The sequence below is a fragment of the Vulpes vulpes genome, chromosome 14 (genome assembly GCF_048418805.1).
Source record: "Vulpes vulpes isolate BD-2025 chromosome 14, VulVul3, whole genome shotgun sequence".
NCBI lineage: Eukaryota > Metazoa > Chordata > Mammalia > Carnivora > Canidae > Vulpes > Vulpes vulpes.
Genome location: NC_132793.1, coordinates 67,729,984 through 67,747,218, shown reverse-complemented (window position 1 = coordinate 67,747,218; position 17,235 = coordinate 67,729,984). Strand labels below are relative to the sequence as shown.

Sequence of the window (17,235 nt, the reverse complement as noted above, 5' to 3'; positions counted from 1 at the left end):
AAAATTCGCTAGCAAAGGAAAAATTTATATTGCAAAAAAAAATCACACCTTTTAGTATATATCCTAAATATATATAATTGAAAAAGCTAATTTTAAGGCTATTTCTATTTCTATTAATAAATATAGGGAAGAAAATATATCTAAAAGTACCGGTGGTAAAAAATAAGTAAATAAATAGAAGCACCAGGAGTAGAGGTGAAAGTTGAGTTGAAGAAGCACATGAAATATGACAGAAGGTTGTCAGAAGTATACTCTAAAGTCAATTCCTACAGAAGAACATTCAAGGAAACATTCAATTTATTGAAGCACTGGCTTCTGGTCATATTAACCCTCATTTGAAATAAATATGTCATATAATAAAAAATTTTTAACAAGGATTTTTATCACAATTATTATATTTTCCAAGTGACAATTAAAATGTTACATATGTGGCTCTTAAGAATGTAATGTTAAAATGTAGCTCTAACTGAGGTGGGTATCTAACAGATAATGAGGTCTTCCAGGCTGGATTGGTACGCCCTTGAAAAAGGGTCAATTATCAAACAGCTGGGTTTACTTGGTAGCCAAATATCTTCCATTAGGACCACTAAGAAGAAATGTTCTGTTGGATACATAATGCCTAGACATTCAATAAATTAAAAATGGTAATAAATCACTATACTTAAGAGGACACAGATAATCAGAAACTGACAAATAAATGAAATTTATTCAAAATAGAAAGTGTTACCATTTTAATATTATTGAAACACTGTAGAGACTGGCTAGTGAATAGTAAAACATCACAATTAGACTATCATATTGTTTTTCTTATTCCCACCACATACTGATGCTAACTAGTGGAATAGATAAAAAAAGATTTGAGATTGTCTGCATAATGGATTTATAAAAGCTATAAAAAGTTCCAGTGTACCTTTTTCTTCATATATTAAAGAAATAAGAGATCAATCTAGTCAGATGCTTATCACAAAAAACAAAAAAACAAAAAAAAAAACCCTCCAACTTATGTGAATGAATTAAATAAAACTTAAACTCCAAACGGGGCCAATAAGATACACTATGTCTTTTAAAGAATCATAAATGTGTCTTTCAACATTGTTTTATCAGTTACAGCAGTATTATCTCATGACTTTCACTCATGACATACAATAGAACCATAAAAATTCATAATTTTACATGAGGAGGAAAATCTGAGAAAGAACTATAATAACTTAAGAATTATACAAAATCACTATTTATCTATTACCCGCAAATTAATATTTATTTATTTATTTATTTATTTATTTATATTTACCTGCAAATTAAATGAAATAAAGCACCTGAGATAGCAGCCCTTTGTAGCTATAAAAATGATGTTTTCTAATCAGAGGCTAAATAGATTAAAACTTATAATCATAGATTAAAACTTATGTGACTTCTAAACTTCAGGTTCCCCAACTGTAAAATGTGTATAGTATACAATAAATAAATATTATTATCATGGGCTCACAAAATAGTGGACAGTAGCATCTCACAACAGGAACTGAGTGCCTACCCAAAGGTAAGATATTTAGTAACGATCAACATCATTTAGCCAGTCAGGTGGTATAGCAAATCTGGTGCAAAAAGTAATTTGTTAATTGAGAGATTATAAATCCATTAGGGACTATCTCCTGAATACAAAGGCCAATGAAACCTAAACTTTGCCTTCTAAAGAACTTAAATTTTACAAAATTGGAAAAGATACTTTATATATTAGCTCTAGCACAAGATAGATATTAATAAAACTATAAGACAGGTACACATAAAGTCCTCCAGAAGTCAGGTGTGGGAAAGATAACTTCAACGGGAAAGATCTTATGGTGGAAGTACTTAATCAAGTGTTCCCTAAGTCTCTCTCATTTGAGTTATGGACAATTATTACCCTTCATTTACCTGTTCCAATTTAATTCAACGAACATTAATAGGACATCTATTATGTGTCACTTAAACAAAAGAGAAAACAAAGATATTTGAATGTGGTGCAATCCCCTAGCTCAAAGAATTTATAATCCAATGTAGGATAAAATAAGTTACATTTGTATAGTATTTCCATTTTATGATGCCATTGTACATATCTCATTTCATCAAGTCTTTGAGAACCACGGTTAGTAAAGACATAAAAGTTGACATTCTATTTTAATAAGAAAAAAAGGACTGCAATGAACCATAATTGTCTTCAGCAGAGTCTTTAGGGTTTCACTTTTCTGTTTCTGAGAACACATTCTAATTTTAGTATTTATGTAAATGGAATGACCCATTCTAGAACAGTTTATGTGTGGTTTACTCTCCAAAGTGGCTCTATGTGCAAGAAGGGAGATGAGCAAGCAGGGCGCGAGCACCGTGGAAGAAGAAGCCCAAAGAACACAAAAATTAAAAAGGACTTAAATTTTATTTTTAAATTGTCATTATTAAAATTTCAGAATTTGAAAGAGCCTTAATTAATGCTTTATAGAATACTTGGAGAAACATTTAAAAGTATACTCCACATTTGAAATATCAGAAAGGGAGACAGAACATGAGAGACTCCTAACTCTGGGAAATGAACTAAGGGTGGTGTAAGGGGAGGTGGGCGGGGGGTGGGAGGGACTGGGTGACTGGCACTGAGGGAGACACCTGATGGGATGAGCAATGGGTGTTATTCTGTATGTTGGCAAATTGAACACCAATAAAAAATAAATTTATAAAAAAAAACTATACTCCACATTCAAGTTTATTTTGTTAAAAAATATGACCATATTTTAATCCTCAAAACAAATCACTTCATTTTTTAAAAAGTATCATTAAGAATTTAAAGACAGTACTACATATAGTAATAAGAGGACACATTTCTTTTTAATAATGTTGGATTTTTTTCCCTAACTCTTCACAGACTTTTTCTAATATGGAAGAATAAAATATTTAGTTGGGTTATAAGTAACTTAAAAGGCAGTGAATAAAATAATGCACTTCATGTTCCATGAATTTTCATTCTCTTCCTTCACATTTCCCATAAAGTAGTTGAATGTATGCACAAATTATGGTCCAAGTCTAGATAGTGCAGAGAAAAATCTCAAGGGAGGATTTTAAAAACAACAAAGTTAATTAAGTACATCCAACAAAAACTCTCCATTAAACACATGGAGTATTACAACTATTCAGCAAAGTATTCTCTTTCTATGAACTCAATCTCAACAAGTGTAGGCATTTTCCTGATCACGAAATCCATCTTGTGACGTCTAGTTCAAATAAACTCAATGCATACATCTCTACTTCCCGAGATATGCAAGTCACTTCATGATCAGGGCTTAGAAGAGACTCTAAATTTAAGTTCTACCATTTTTTAATTCAAGTCAATTCATGTGTAGTATTCACCTCAATATGTTGGAGGCACTTTCCCTCTCATATCAAGGGACCCTAAAATCAACAAGATTCCACAGAGATTAAAATTCAGAAGGAAATGAGTGGCAGGATTCATCTACTCATTCATTCATTTAATAAACTTCTATTAACCATGTGCCTGGCAGTGTCTAGATTTTAGACATATGGGCAATAAAACTCAAAGTCAGCCTGTAGCATCTTTGGAGGGGGCAGCCAAGTAAGAGTTTATTAGGGGTAATGGTTGGCAGTAGAGAGCAGCAGATAAGGTTTGGAGTCTGAAGCCCAAAATGCATGAGTCCTAAGCCTTGTTCATTCAAATCTTTCTAAGGCACTCTCATCTATGTGCACATCCTTGTTAATTCCCTTGTGTCCTCTTCTATAGTTATTGCTCAGTTACCCTTGGGGAATTCGCCTTCTAGTATGTTCCATATGCTAACTAACTGTAACTAATAAATGTTTAGAGTGATGCTCATTATATACCTGCATTAAGGAACAAAAAAAGCTATTTTTTAAAAAAATTATAGGGCAGCCTGGGTGGCTCAGCGGTTTAGCGCCACCTTCAGCCCAAGGCGTGATCCTAGAGGCCTGGGATCTAGTCCCACGTCGGGCTCCCTGCATGGACCCTGCTTCTCCCTCTGCCTGTGTCTCTGCCTCTCTCTCTCTCTCTCTCTGTGTGTCTCTCACGAATAAATAAAATCTTAAAAAAACAAAACAAAACAGAAACTCTAAAAAAAATATATAAACTAAGAATACTGCAATCTTTATGCAGTGATCTTCAAATACCAAAAACAGTTTAATCACTTAAGCACTATGTTGAAAGGTCTCCCCAGTAAGGTGGTGGTGGGCAATCTGCACTTTGAAGGAACACCGCATAGGATTTTGAGGTTTGTACATGGCAGACTAAATTTTAAAACCCAGAAATTGTTTTCATTGTTTCCACAAAAATTCCTGCTTGTCAAAGAGTGCTTTGCTTAAGCATTACTGTTTAAGGACAACTTGAACAATATAATTTAGTTATTTGTATTACAATACCTGTATGGCTTCTTACTATTTTTAAAAATGTTATTGTAACTGTACAGGGGTTTTTGTGGGCTCATGTGAGCAGCTAATAACCATTTAAAAAAACAGTTCCATAAAAAATAAATTCTGGGTTTCCCAATATTAAAGCAGAGCTTGGGGACACAAATTATTTGTAAGTTGGGGATATGACCATATTATTGGGTGCATAGTGGTACGCGAGAGTCTATACTCAAAAGGCAAGACATGTAGCTGCAAGACATGACATGTCCAAATGCCAAGGTCTTCCTTTAAGATCCAGCTTAAGAGTTTTCTCTTCTGTGAATTATTTCCAGAATCCTCATGCAGTAACAATTTTGAACGTTTTATTCCTGTATTATCAGAAAATGTAGAACCAGCACACAAGAAAATCAAGGAGAATGTCATTTAACATATGAATGTTCCTATATTAGTGCAATATTCTATAGATGAAAAGAGTCGTTTTTTCACTCCCCTGCAAAATATCCCAGTTTGGTTCAGAGAAGATAGAATATCATATATCTACTGCTTCTTTATCCTAAAAGATATCAATAATTTGGTAATTAGGCTGATAGGTAATTGTACATATTGCAAAGCTGTGCTAGAGGAAAAAAACTTATTTTTTGCAGATATAGAATAGATGTAAAGTTCATGGCTAAGAAGGCGTCGGATAGAAATGATATTTAGGAACAAGCCCAAAAATTTGAGAATTTTTTTGGGTGGAAATAAATTTAGTAGTGTTCAACAAAAGATATACTTCAGGTTTTTTTTTTCTTTGAAAACAGAACAAATATATGGGATACTATAAGACACATTAATACTTTCCTTACACAACTCTATGAAGTTCTCGAGTGCATTCTACAATAGTTTTTAAAAATCTTACAGGTCTTATCATTTCATTAAATACTTTCTCCAAGAAGGAAAGAGTATAAATTTCCTTTATGTAATGGAAATAAGTTACATTTTTATGGCCAGTTCAACATTCAAATAATGAATAGAAACACCAATGAAATGCTATGTTCTGCAAGTAAGAAAAAAGCAGCAGTTTCTTCTACATAATGGAAATATATTGCATTTTACAGTAGATTCAACATTCTAATAATGATAAGTGCCAACGAAATGAATGAAATGCCTTCTAATTTTCTTCCACATCCCTCAAGGCTGGAAAAAGAACAATCCTGCCACTTCTAATGTGAACAGGTGACTAAATGAATGAAACTATTACTTTGTAGGGTTTTTTCTTTCTTCTTTTAATAGTAAGGTAGTTCTCTGGCAACTTTCCTAATTACCAGGAAGCCATGCCTGCTGGTCACCATGCTAGATGGGTCCATTCCCTCTTTCTTTGAACACTTCCCCCACTTCTAGAAGCATAAAATAAACTGTTTAGTTGTTGCTTTTTAGAAAGTGTAAACCTTTTCATTAAAAAAAAAGCCATATCCTAGAGCACACCTTTTAGACACAATCTTAGGTCATGTCCATATGCCAATGGTAGCCTGAACGGGGTGGTCGGACTCAGTCAGCAGAGTTGGCCTGCTCAGCAGAGCTCTGTAGTCATGATCTGGAAGCATCAGCCCCACCACGTGCGTGACATTAAGATGATCCACAGCAATCCTGCAAGACTACATTTTAAGTAGAGCTTCCAATTTGCTGTGGTTGGCATGACCTAATTTTGGCTCGAAAGGTACATTTTTTTCCCCTCTGGGTTTTATTGAGTACACATCAGAGTAAAAAAAAATATGTTCTTAAAGGTATTCTTATTCTTCTCTTTCTTAAGGAAAATTAGGGAATTCAACAACTGTTGGCCTCTGGCTAATATACACACTAAAGTCTTTTTCCAGCTTCGCCTACATCTTGACCCCTCATGCCAAATATTTTAGACAGTCTATTTATAAAGTTCATCACTTCCCCTGTTACTTCATTTTTAGAAATGCCAATAATTTAGAAACTGGAATGATACAGCTGGTCTCATAAACTGGGAAAGGGAAAATTCTATGGAAGAGATAATGTTCCTGTCGTAACTTAAGAAATCAATTTATTTTCTTCTCAATTTCACAGTTAAGAAGGAAGTAATGCTAATGTTCTGTATTTACTTCACCTTAGTGTTCAAAGATGATTCAAAGTTCTAAAGATCTGAATGTTAACAGAAGTCCTTGACTCTGACTGCACATATGAATCACTTCAGATATTTTTTAAAATTTCTGATACCTAGAATCATCCTAGACCATCCATCCAACTGGAGCTGGTTCTCCAGAATTTTTTTAAAGAAGTTCTCCAAGAAGTTAAATGTGAAGCCAGATCTGAAATCCACTGCATTAAATTCCCCTTGAGATGTAAAACTACGATACAGCTATGTTGTAGCATTATCTTACTTGAATATAGTATGTCTTTGAAATTTACTAGTTTATCCATTTATGAGCTTATTCTCACGGAAGAGCTTTCAGCTATTTTGTGATGCGAGAGAAAAACGCATCTGGATAACCTCACTGGCTCTCACTAGTTGCAATCATAGAAAGTTCTGCCTTTCTGGTATATATTAGTTCTGATAACTATGCCCCATTCTTGCAAAATCAGCGCTGGGGCTTTCAAGGGCTTAAAATCACTCGTTTTTACCTAGATCCTACTGAACCTTTGGAGGGTTTCCAATTGCATTAAAAAATTAATCTCACCTTATGCTATTTACTGACTTGTAAATCTCTAATAATACACTAATTGAATTCAATGCTGTATACTTAATTTACTCGAGGTGATAATTTTCTAATTTTATGTATGATGTTGATGTATTATCTATTAGGGATCAAATTTAGTACATTTTATGACTTTCAAAAAGTCCACTCCTTAGATCAAAGTTCTCATTTTTCCTAACTCATTTAATTCTCTATTCCAGACAATGGAAAATGCTATAATCAAGCAGTGAAGTCCTGTTCCCCCTCCTTCCTCCTAATATGAAGTTGGGCTTATTTCATGAGGAATCCGTTTGTGGAGGTAATGTGGTATAGTAGCTGCAATGAGAAGTTTGTTTATAAATTTGGATTTTTATTTCATTATATAACCAAGGTCATTATCTAACTTCCTTACATAAAATTGCATGTGGCTCACTTTACAATAAGGCTTCTTATGACATGATCCACCATTCTTCTAATGTAACCTGTGGAATCAGTGTATTTATTTTCTCGTCATGTCTTCCCTTTTTTGTCCTCTGACATACACAGAGAAACTGGTGTGTGTGTGTGTGTGTGTGTGTGTGTGTGTGTCTGTGTGTATTGTATGTTTGGTAATGTTGAAAAACCAAGTCCAATTTCCTGGATTCTATATTTCTTCTAGGACCACAGTTTGCTTTCAGATTTATTCCCTTTTACTAGAATATCTTTAATAGAATACTTTTTTAAAGTATGTAAGATTCTTCTTCCTAAGGGTATGACATCCCTGAAGTACTTTTATTTATCTATTTTTGCTTTTTTTAAAGAAAAAAAGGATAAATACCACTTGAAGTTCTTAAAAATTAATTTATAAAAGATAAAAGTCCAGTCTCCACTATATAAAGTATCCTTGTGGTAGTACCTCACTGCTGGTGCTCTTGTGCCTCATTCATAACTTGTTTCACATCCCTTGTCAAAACAGTGAACTGCAGGGGAGGACCTGGATCAGGCCATCCTTCCTTTCAGCTGTGTCTAGGAAATAGGGCATGAGTGGGAGTGGAGGAGGAGCAAGTCCTCCAAGTTACCTCGAGATCCGTACAGTGAGGTTTTCTGGCCACAGAATGGAAAGGGGATTAGCTAGGTTCTTCCCACATCTGGTACCATCCTCATCACTTCATCAGCTGCCCTCAATATCAACAAAACCTAAATTACTGGGCAAGGCCTGGGTAGCTTCTTCAAATGGGGAGGCAAAATTGAGAATATGGCAGGTCATATAAAAAACTCATGAAAGTCTGTTATGCTTTCAGAAGACAGATGCATCAAAAAAAATTCCCTTTCCAGGATATTGCCAGGATTTAACTCATCATTTACGACTCACCTTAGGTGTGTCCTTTCTTCTACTGAAGACTGGCCTGACCAGTCATCTCCCCAAAAAGTTGAACATTCCATCCCTTAAACATCCACCTTACTTTCAACATACCCGCATTGCAGCGTTTATCACATAACATTCACAATTGCAACTTCGCATGTTCATCTCCCTCACCAGACTGTTCCTCAGGTGCAGAGACCCCACCTTTCATTTTTGTATCCCCAACACCCAGCAAGCCACTCCCATTAAACACTCACTGATTGCACTGACAGATCAATTAATTAATCTGCAGTCGATGTCCAAGGGGAAATGTTGAAACTAGCAGACTTTTATGGGCAGAGTTATATGCACGGTGTTTTAACTTTAAGAATGACGGAGTTTTATGACTAAGTTCTAGATTCACATTAATCTTCTAAATAGTGGCTCTTTCTCAGGCCTCACATTAAAATCACCCAGGCAGCTTTGAAAACCGCAATGACCAGACAGCACACCAAATAATCCAAATCTGGAGGTGGGACCCAGGCATCAGTATTTGTTAAAACAAAACAAAACAAAACAAAACAAACAAAAACAAAAACAAAAAACAAAACAAAACAAAAAACCCAAAAAACCACCTCCCCAAAAGCTCAATAGCCAAGATTGAGAGCCTCTAAATTAACGGTATAAGGGATACCCAATGTTCTATACCTATGGCTCTGTCACTTAACATATATCCCCAAGATCAATTTCAGCTCAGTTTCTGAATGGATGCTGTTTGGAAGAAATTATTAGTTGATGTTAGCCCTTGGATGATCAAAAAAATTTTAAAGGCTTTTGAAATGCAATATTAGTGATATCACAATCTTCTTCCGGAAATATTGCTAATAACCTTATGTAATTATCTTTTTTAGAATTAGCCAACAGCTATGACTTCCTTTTCAGTGTTTGGGTAATCCGGGCTTTTATAGTGAATACTTGTTTCCTGTATATTTAGAACTCAAATGGATACTAAATATAAATCTGTTGTTTCATGAAGTCTTAAGAGTGTGCTTTACAGTTAGAAGATTCCAAAGAGGGAATTCAAACAACTGTAGTCAAAATAACATTAGGAAGTAGGCATAACTAGCCTCGGTGGTTTCATTAGTAAGAGAGGAATGAACACTGAGCATTACCAGTGGCACTTAATATTGCATAAAGCAAACAAACCTTCCCCTATCAGTGGGCACCATAAAATGATGGGGCTATTTATCACTCTAACCAATTAATTTCAAATCACACATCTAATTTTCAAATCTTCAAGCCACATTTCTAATAAAAGCATTTTAAAATACAGAAAACACAGATTATTTTGGTGTTTGTACTGTAATCCAAATAGCATTTGATTCTCTTCAACAGGGTAATAAAGCAGTACCAAATGCAATTACTAAAATTCACTGGAAATTTGGCAAGGAATCCACATTCGTAAAGGTATGGTAGCTATTCATTTTGAAGTCTAAAGTACATACATGTGGTAATTCAAAAACATCTGAGTCCAGTTTGATTCCTGACCAGTCTCTCTGTCCTCATACCTAGTCAAGAGCATGATAATGCTTTTATAAAAAAAATTTTAAAAACTGCTTACGAGAGGAAAGGAAGTTTGTATTATTCCTCAGAGTAAAAATTCTAAAAGTGATCCCTTTACCTTTATCAAAATGTTTTTTTACTAAACACAGAAATATTCAGTCAAAAACTCAAAGTCATGCATTGGATAAATAAACTTGGTATAACATTTCTTAGTTTTCAAATATAATGGAAGTTGTTCTAACTTGTCAGGATTTATTTCACATATATCTCTGGTTTTAAGGTATTGTTTGTTTTGTTTCAACCACAAAAAAGTCAAAAGACTCTAATTCAAATTTTCCAAAATACCCATTTGCACTAATTAACTGGATAACTCTTAAAACACATTTAATATCCATTTATAAACTGTCATACACATACAGTTCACATTCTTAAATTAAAACTATTAAATTACTATGATTCTTGTGAGTAAAGATTAAAAATTAAAACACCTCAAAAAGTGAAAAGCAAACTGGAGGCTGATAACATAAAACTAGGTACTCATTTTTCAATTTAAAGCTATTATTGTAACTGGAAAAATAGATTTTTACCAACAGGAATAAGACATTGCTTGTGAAGATTGATAAAATCTATTTTTTCCCTCCAGGTTAACAATACAGAGCTATATCATATATCAAGAACTAATTCACTTCTTTTTCATTTTATTTTTTTAAAGATTTCATTTATTTATTCATGAGAGACACAGAGAGAGATAGACGCAGAGACACAGGCAGAGGGAGAAGCAGGCTCCATGCAGGGAGCCTGACGTGAGACTCGATCCCGGGTCTCCAGGATCACACCCTGGGCAGATGGTGGTGCTAAACCGCTGAGCCACCAGGGCTGCCCAATTCACTTCTTTTTTAAAAAAGTACTAACATATCACATAAACGTAGTGTATGAACATTTCATTCTGGGATTCCTGAATGCCTTTCCCCAGGATGTCATGCAAAATTAAGTTTCTATAGTTATGTTATTTATTTATTTTTACCTAATTGTTGAGAACATGTATGTGAGATTTTGGCTTAGTGGGTAAAAGAGTGGACTTTGGAGGTTGACCATCTGGGTGAGCTTCTAGCTCTGCCGTTAACAAAGAGGATAGCTTTGAGGTAAGTTGTTTTTTTCTTTTTTTTTTTTTTTTTGCATCAGTTTCTCATCTGTAAAATGAGGACAGCAATGGTGCCTATCTCATAAATGAGTTAAAGTATATAAAGCCTCAAGGTCTTAGAACAGTGTCCAAATACACAATAAAACTCTTAAAACATGCTAGCTGTGATCATTACTACCTAAGACTTGTTGTGATGAAGAATACTTTCAAATTAATAATACAAGCCTTTTAAATGTATCATAAAAGTTATTAGAATTATTAGTCATACCTTTAGTAGTGATGCTGTATAAAAGCGGAATTCCTAAGTCATAGTTGAAAGTATCAATATATTTATAGAAGATCAGTCTTACTTCCAACCACCAAGCCAGCATGAATTGAAAACCAACTGGTCAACATATGTTGATGCAGATGGAAAAAGGATACAACTGTCTTTAAATTCCCTAAAGAAAGCTGAGTGAGGAACCTTCTGGTCACTGCAGTCCAACCTATCATTACCCGTGCAGTGAGACTCTTTGATGGGTTTCTTAGTCTATGAATAATACATATTTTGGGGACAACTTCACAAAAATAATCTGTCTTTACTCCAAAAAGACCTGTGACTAAGCAAATACAAAGAAAGAATTACCTCTCAACCACAAAAGAGGGTGGCACCCATGTCAGAAAAACTGAGGCAACTGGCAAAATTAAAAAAATTTTTTTTGAATAAAAAAAGAATAGAAACAAAAAAAATTTTTTGAGATAAATTGGCCCCCCACTCATAGCTCATTGCCTAGAGAACCAGGAAAAATTTAAGTTTCAAAATCACTTTTCCCTTATTTTTTAAAAATAAAATTAAGAAAAAAAGATCATATTTTTTTTCTTCTTTTTGTTTTAAGATTTTATTTTTAAGAACTGTCTACATCTGATGTGGAACTCAAACCCACAACCTCGAGAACAAGAGTCACATGTTCTACTGACTCAGCCAGCCAGGCACTCCCAGATTATTTCTTTATAAGGCATCATTAAATAAAGAGTCTACCTTTTTAGAAGAATGCTATTTGAAAGCATTTCACAGGGCAAACCACATTTCCAAATATTCTTTAGGTTCTGTGAATCTCACTAAAAGGGGCAAGTTCTTTTCATTCCCAATGAAATTTAGGATATTTACACTGAGTGATAGAGGATTTTAAGGATTAGTCATTCAGAATATGTACAATTAAGTTTGTCCATGGAGTTTTGTCTCCAAATGATTCTATGTATAAACAAATTGTAGCAAAAGAAAAGATTCTGATTGTTCTCGAATCCCTGACTTTTCTGCTAACACCGACAATAGTTAGTTAGCGGGGCCAAGTCTACCATCTTGTAATATGCAACAGCAATTCTTCCCCAGTCCCATTACTGATGGCTCTGGGAAAAGAGGAGGCTCTGACATCCCATGGGAATTAACCAAACATTCTTTAGCTCACCACCTGTGATTCTTGGTGTAGTGTTTTTATCCCAATAGCAAATATTAAGGATTTACATAAACAAAACAATTCAAGTACCTAGACTAGGTAAAAAGTAAAGTTATCGGACACACAGAGTCATGGATAAATTAAAATGTTGGCAGGAAAAAGTGAACTCGCTGTTTTTTTTACTCATCTTACATACACGTGCCCTATTCATATCTCAAAAACATTATAAAATCAACTTATGATAGATATGTATACATTACTATATTTGAAACATAATGAACAAGGGGACTCTTCTTTCTTTAGGTATTATGAAAACTTCTTACAATAATTATTTAATACAACTCTAGAGATAATTTATTTAGTAATTAATCAAGATGATGTGACAAGAATCAATGAGTTCTAAGTAAATTATTTTCTTGCTAAATGTGCAAAGTGTTTGCAAAAAAGCTGAATTTATATTGCTTGCGTTGTCCATGTGACAATGTATCAGTTTCATAATCAGAAAATTTTGACAGAAAGTATGCCTTAAAATGTATTTCATAAATTTTCTTTATGAAGAAATCTAAGAGCTAGTTTTCCTATATAAATATGTATAATTAATGCTTAATTTGTATAAGTGATCACTCATTAATATAGCCTCTGTATTTTCAGTTTTAGCTCAAGTGAATTATAACTTTGATTAAAAAATGTTTAATTCTTCTGAACTCTGAACTGCTCTTCACATCAAAAATTGTTTAAAAAATCTAAAATTAGCACGTTGGTTCTTTTTTAAATCTTTAATTCTGGGAGATACTTAAAAATCACGATCCATATACAAAAAGTAAATGTGTCCATTATATATCTGCACGTGCATATATATATGCAGTAGGTACTTACTACATATACATACCTAAAACTTCAAATTCTGTTAACATATTGAGCTCATTATTTCAAGAATGAATGCAGGTTTCCATTGCTCAGTTTTGTTTTGTTTTTTTTTTAATTTGTGTAAAACCAGAGACATTGTTTTCTATGAAGACAACTGAATTTTTATTTAGAATGGTTGATAGGAATAGAGACACAGTAATAAATAAAAATAAAGTTCAGAAATATTTACCTACCATGCTTTTAGAATGATGTGAACATCTACAAAGAAAAATGTCACATTATTTTGAGATTATACAGTTTAATGTGTCTCTATACAGAATAAGAATTACTCAATAGTTTAACTACTTTTGGTCTAATTTAATGATGTAAAAAGACTTAAGGAAACCAATATTACCTATCAGGTCAAGTAATTCATATTTATGACCATACGCTAAATAGTATATTACAATATTTTAAAAATAAAGCTGGATTAGAGTATGAATGTAGGTTTGTTTTTAGTATAAGGTATATATGTAATGCTTATGAAGTAAATTTGATAATTGGAAATTTGTTTTTTGGTAAAAATATGTTTTATTTTAATATTCCTATAAAAATCTACTCTTAATTTAAATACAATAATTCTGTTCATTATTAAAAATGTTTATGAACCTTAACAATTTTATTTTTAATTAAAAGTAAATATTTGGTCAAAAATATGTTTAGAAGAAAGCTTTTGGTCTATGAATATTATAAAAGTTTCTTAGAAATCTCTTAAAGACTGAGTACAATAAAACTAGGGCAATGCATATATTCTCAGTTACTCTTAAAAAAAACCTGTAAAAGTGACTATAGTGGCATGTTCTGACACATTCTTTTCATAAACCGAACCCTGTTAGTGACAGCAGAACAGATTGTGTGCATCTGCTGGGAATGAGCCAGATGACAGTGGAAAAACGCACATGGATACCTTGGCACAGCAAATAAAAAACGGAGAAAAAAAGACCTGGAAGAGAAAGTGCTCAACTTTAATTGAAACATTCTTTCCAACATGATGAACTTCATCCAACCACCTCTTGTAGCTTGTCAATTTTACATATAAGAATGTGTTTTTAAAGGGTCCTTTGTAAGTTGGAGCTGTTTTGTCCTTTTTTAGCACTAAATATTGACACAGGTTTCAGATTATTTCTTCAAATTATGGCAAATGTAATAAGCATTAGGGTAGAAAAGGAGGCCAAACCAATCTACCACAGTCAGGTACAAGAATGTTAAACTTCTAAAAACCCTTTCAGGTTGAAGTCAAATTTTAAATATCTAGGTTAAGTTTTGAATTATGTGGGCATTACACTGCCAAGTACTAGAGATGCCACAATTCAAATTTCTGCAAATGTGACTATTGTAAATGCTGCTTACACTCACTAGTGCTACAATATTTTATTTTACGCTGATCAACCAGAGTATTGTTTAAACAGTTGGCTCAATGGCACTAGAGGTCCATCCATAAAAACAAATGTGCTTCTATAAATCATATCAGGAAGTTCTCTTGGATGCTCTGATTACAATGAAAATTTATTCTATACAGTATACAATGCAAATTTTAAACTGGAGACGAAGTTGTTTAATAGATTAGTAGTCTGACTGAAGCAGCTGCAGTCAAAAAAAAAATCTGGTGATTAACAGCCATTTTCCAGTAATCATAACCCTGGAAAGGGCTACTAAGCAGGGGGAGGGGGTTGCAGATGGGAATAATTCTCTAAGCCCATGTGCCTTAGAGGGCTCCATCATCTTCATGCAGACTTATTATTATTATTATTATTTTTAAATTAAAGCTTTTAGAGGCATCCTTGATTGCAGTGTTGGGAGCTGTCCATGCTGTTTTACCATAGGGAAGTCCACTCTGCAAGTATTCCTTACACTGAGCACTCTTTAGCTCTACATTAAAACAGGGCTAGAAAAGAAAGCTGAAATGCAAGGTGCACACTAGAGGAGCATTATTGAAGAGTATGAGAATAATTCCAAGTGGTTGCAACTCCACAGGCTGTCTAAACTGGGCAGGCCTTATCAACATTACCTATCATCCAAAATATGAATTTCTTTGAGAAATTAAGTGAATATAAAAGCTGAACAAAAAAGTGGTAAACAGACTCTGACACCAGAAATAGTCCCATTTCATCCACACCCAGCTCAAATCTTTTACTTGTGTTATCAGAAGGTGTAATCCTTAGGTAAAATTCTGCATTTTCTGTACTACTTTATATTTCTTCTCACATGTAGAAAAATACTCAAATTAAGGTAAGTTCATTTGTTCATCATCTCAAAATTGATAAACTGTAATTAAATAATCCCGTAAATCCGGAACAAAAAAAGCATGAAAAAAATGTCACTTACTTATTTTTTACTATTTGAGTAAAAAATGCATTTTATCTTTACAAATAAATACAGTTCATTAATTTTCAGCAAATGTGTGTAGAATGCCTATTATAGGCAAGAGTGACTGTGAAGGAATAGAAAGATGAATAAAATCCTCATTCTTCATTAATTAATTCTATCTTTACACGCACTCAAAATTGGGTAGTAAAAATTAGGTAGTAAAAAATAAGGAATACTAATGTATCTCTCAAAAGTGGATAATACTAATACAAACCCCCTCCAGAAAACCAATGACAAAAAACCTTTAGAATTCTTGGTGAGGCTGTCTTTTACAATTAAAACCACCTAGTAATTCTATGTGCATCAGACTCTTCCTCCAAACTGAAGTTTTATCAAAACGAAGCCATGGTCTTTCTGGAATTCAGAACTTTCAATAAATGACTTTTAAAACCTATAGATGGATTATTTTGTTTCTTTAGTATCATTTCTGGTTCTAAAAATAATATATTTAACAACATCTGATCTGTGAAACGTTTTGAGTTTCTTGGAGAAAAAAGTATATTGTTCTTAGCAGCCATTAGCATTGACCTAATAGCATTGGAATTAAGACTTGCCTTGAAAATGACCCAATTTTAATGGTATAAAAGTATTATTGAAAAAAGTTCAACATAATTATCCCATCAAGCATTTCTAAGTGACCATCATTGGGAGAAAGATAAAATGATTAAAATATAGTGTAGTGCTATGGTAATTTACTAATTACTGATTACCTACATTGTGCTTTTCTGTGTATCATCCTGTTTAATTCTTACAATTCTATCTAAGAGGTGGGTGTTATTATCACCCCCATTTCACAGATGGTGAAACTGAGGCTTTCTGGTGGTTAAGTAACATTTCTTAAGCCTGTAACCAATAAATGGGAGGCTGGATTTTGAATCCACTTTTGTCTTTGCTCTTAACCATGACTCTTTGTTGCTTAAAGGCCTGTTTAAGAGCACATTTGTGTATAATTAAACAAATGATATTATTATGGCACCGGGTCTTCAAACTTTTTGTGTTTGCCAATCAAGAGAATCGATTTTCTCTTTCTCTTGCATTCATCTCAATCTCTCATGCTTTTTGTCTCTCCCTCTCTCTTCCACTTAGCCCCCCTTTATACACACTCACATCTTGGGAGTTTTGGTCCAACACCTCACAAACATTATGAAAGCCATAATTTGGTTCAACTAGTCCGATAACTATACTGCCTCCTGAGACTTCACAACGCTGTGCATTTTTGCTGCAGATATACAATCCATTGACTCTAACGCTGTCGGCAGTTCCTTACGAAGATATCATCCTGTTGCCTTCGCTGTTTGAAGATCAGTGTTTAGAGATTTTTTATGACATGGCATCGGGCTTAATGAACCATATCAAACACTCAAGTGTAAGGAGACATTCTACAATCTCATATGTAGTCAAATCCAGTTGAAAGTATACTTGCTTTATCAC

General features: G+C 33.6%; 1 protein-coding gene across 46 annotated transcripts in view; it reads right to left on the bottom strand.

The window, feature by feature from the left end:
- MEF2C (myocyte enhancer factor 2C) overlaps positions 1 to 17,235 on the bottom strand; it is a 169,880-nt gene that overhangs the window by 122,409 nt on the left and 30,236 nt on the right. The gene's annotated exons all lie outside the window — the stretch shown is intronic.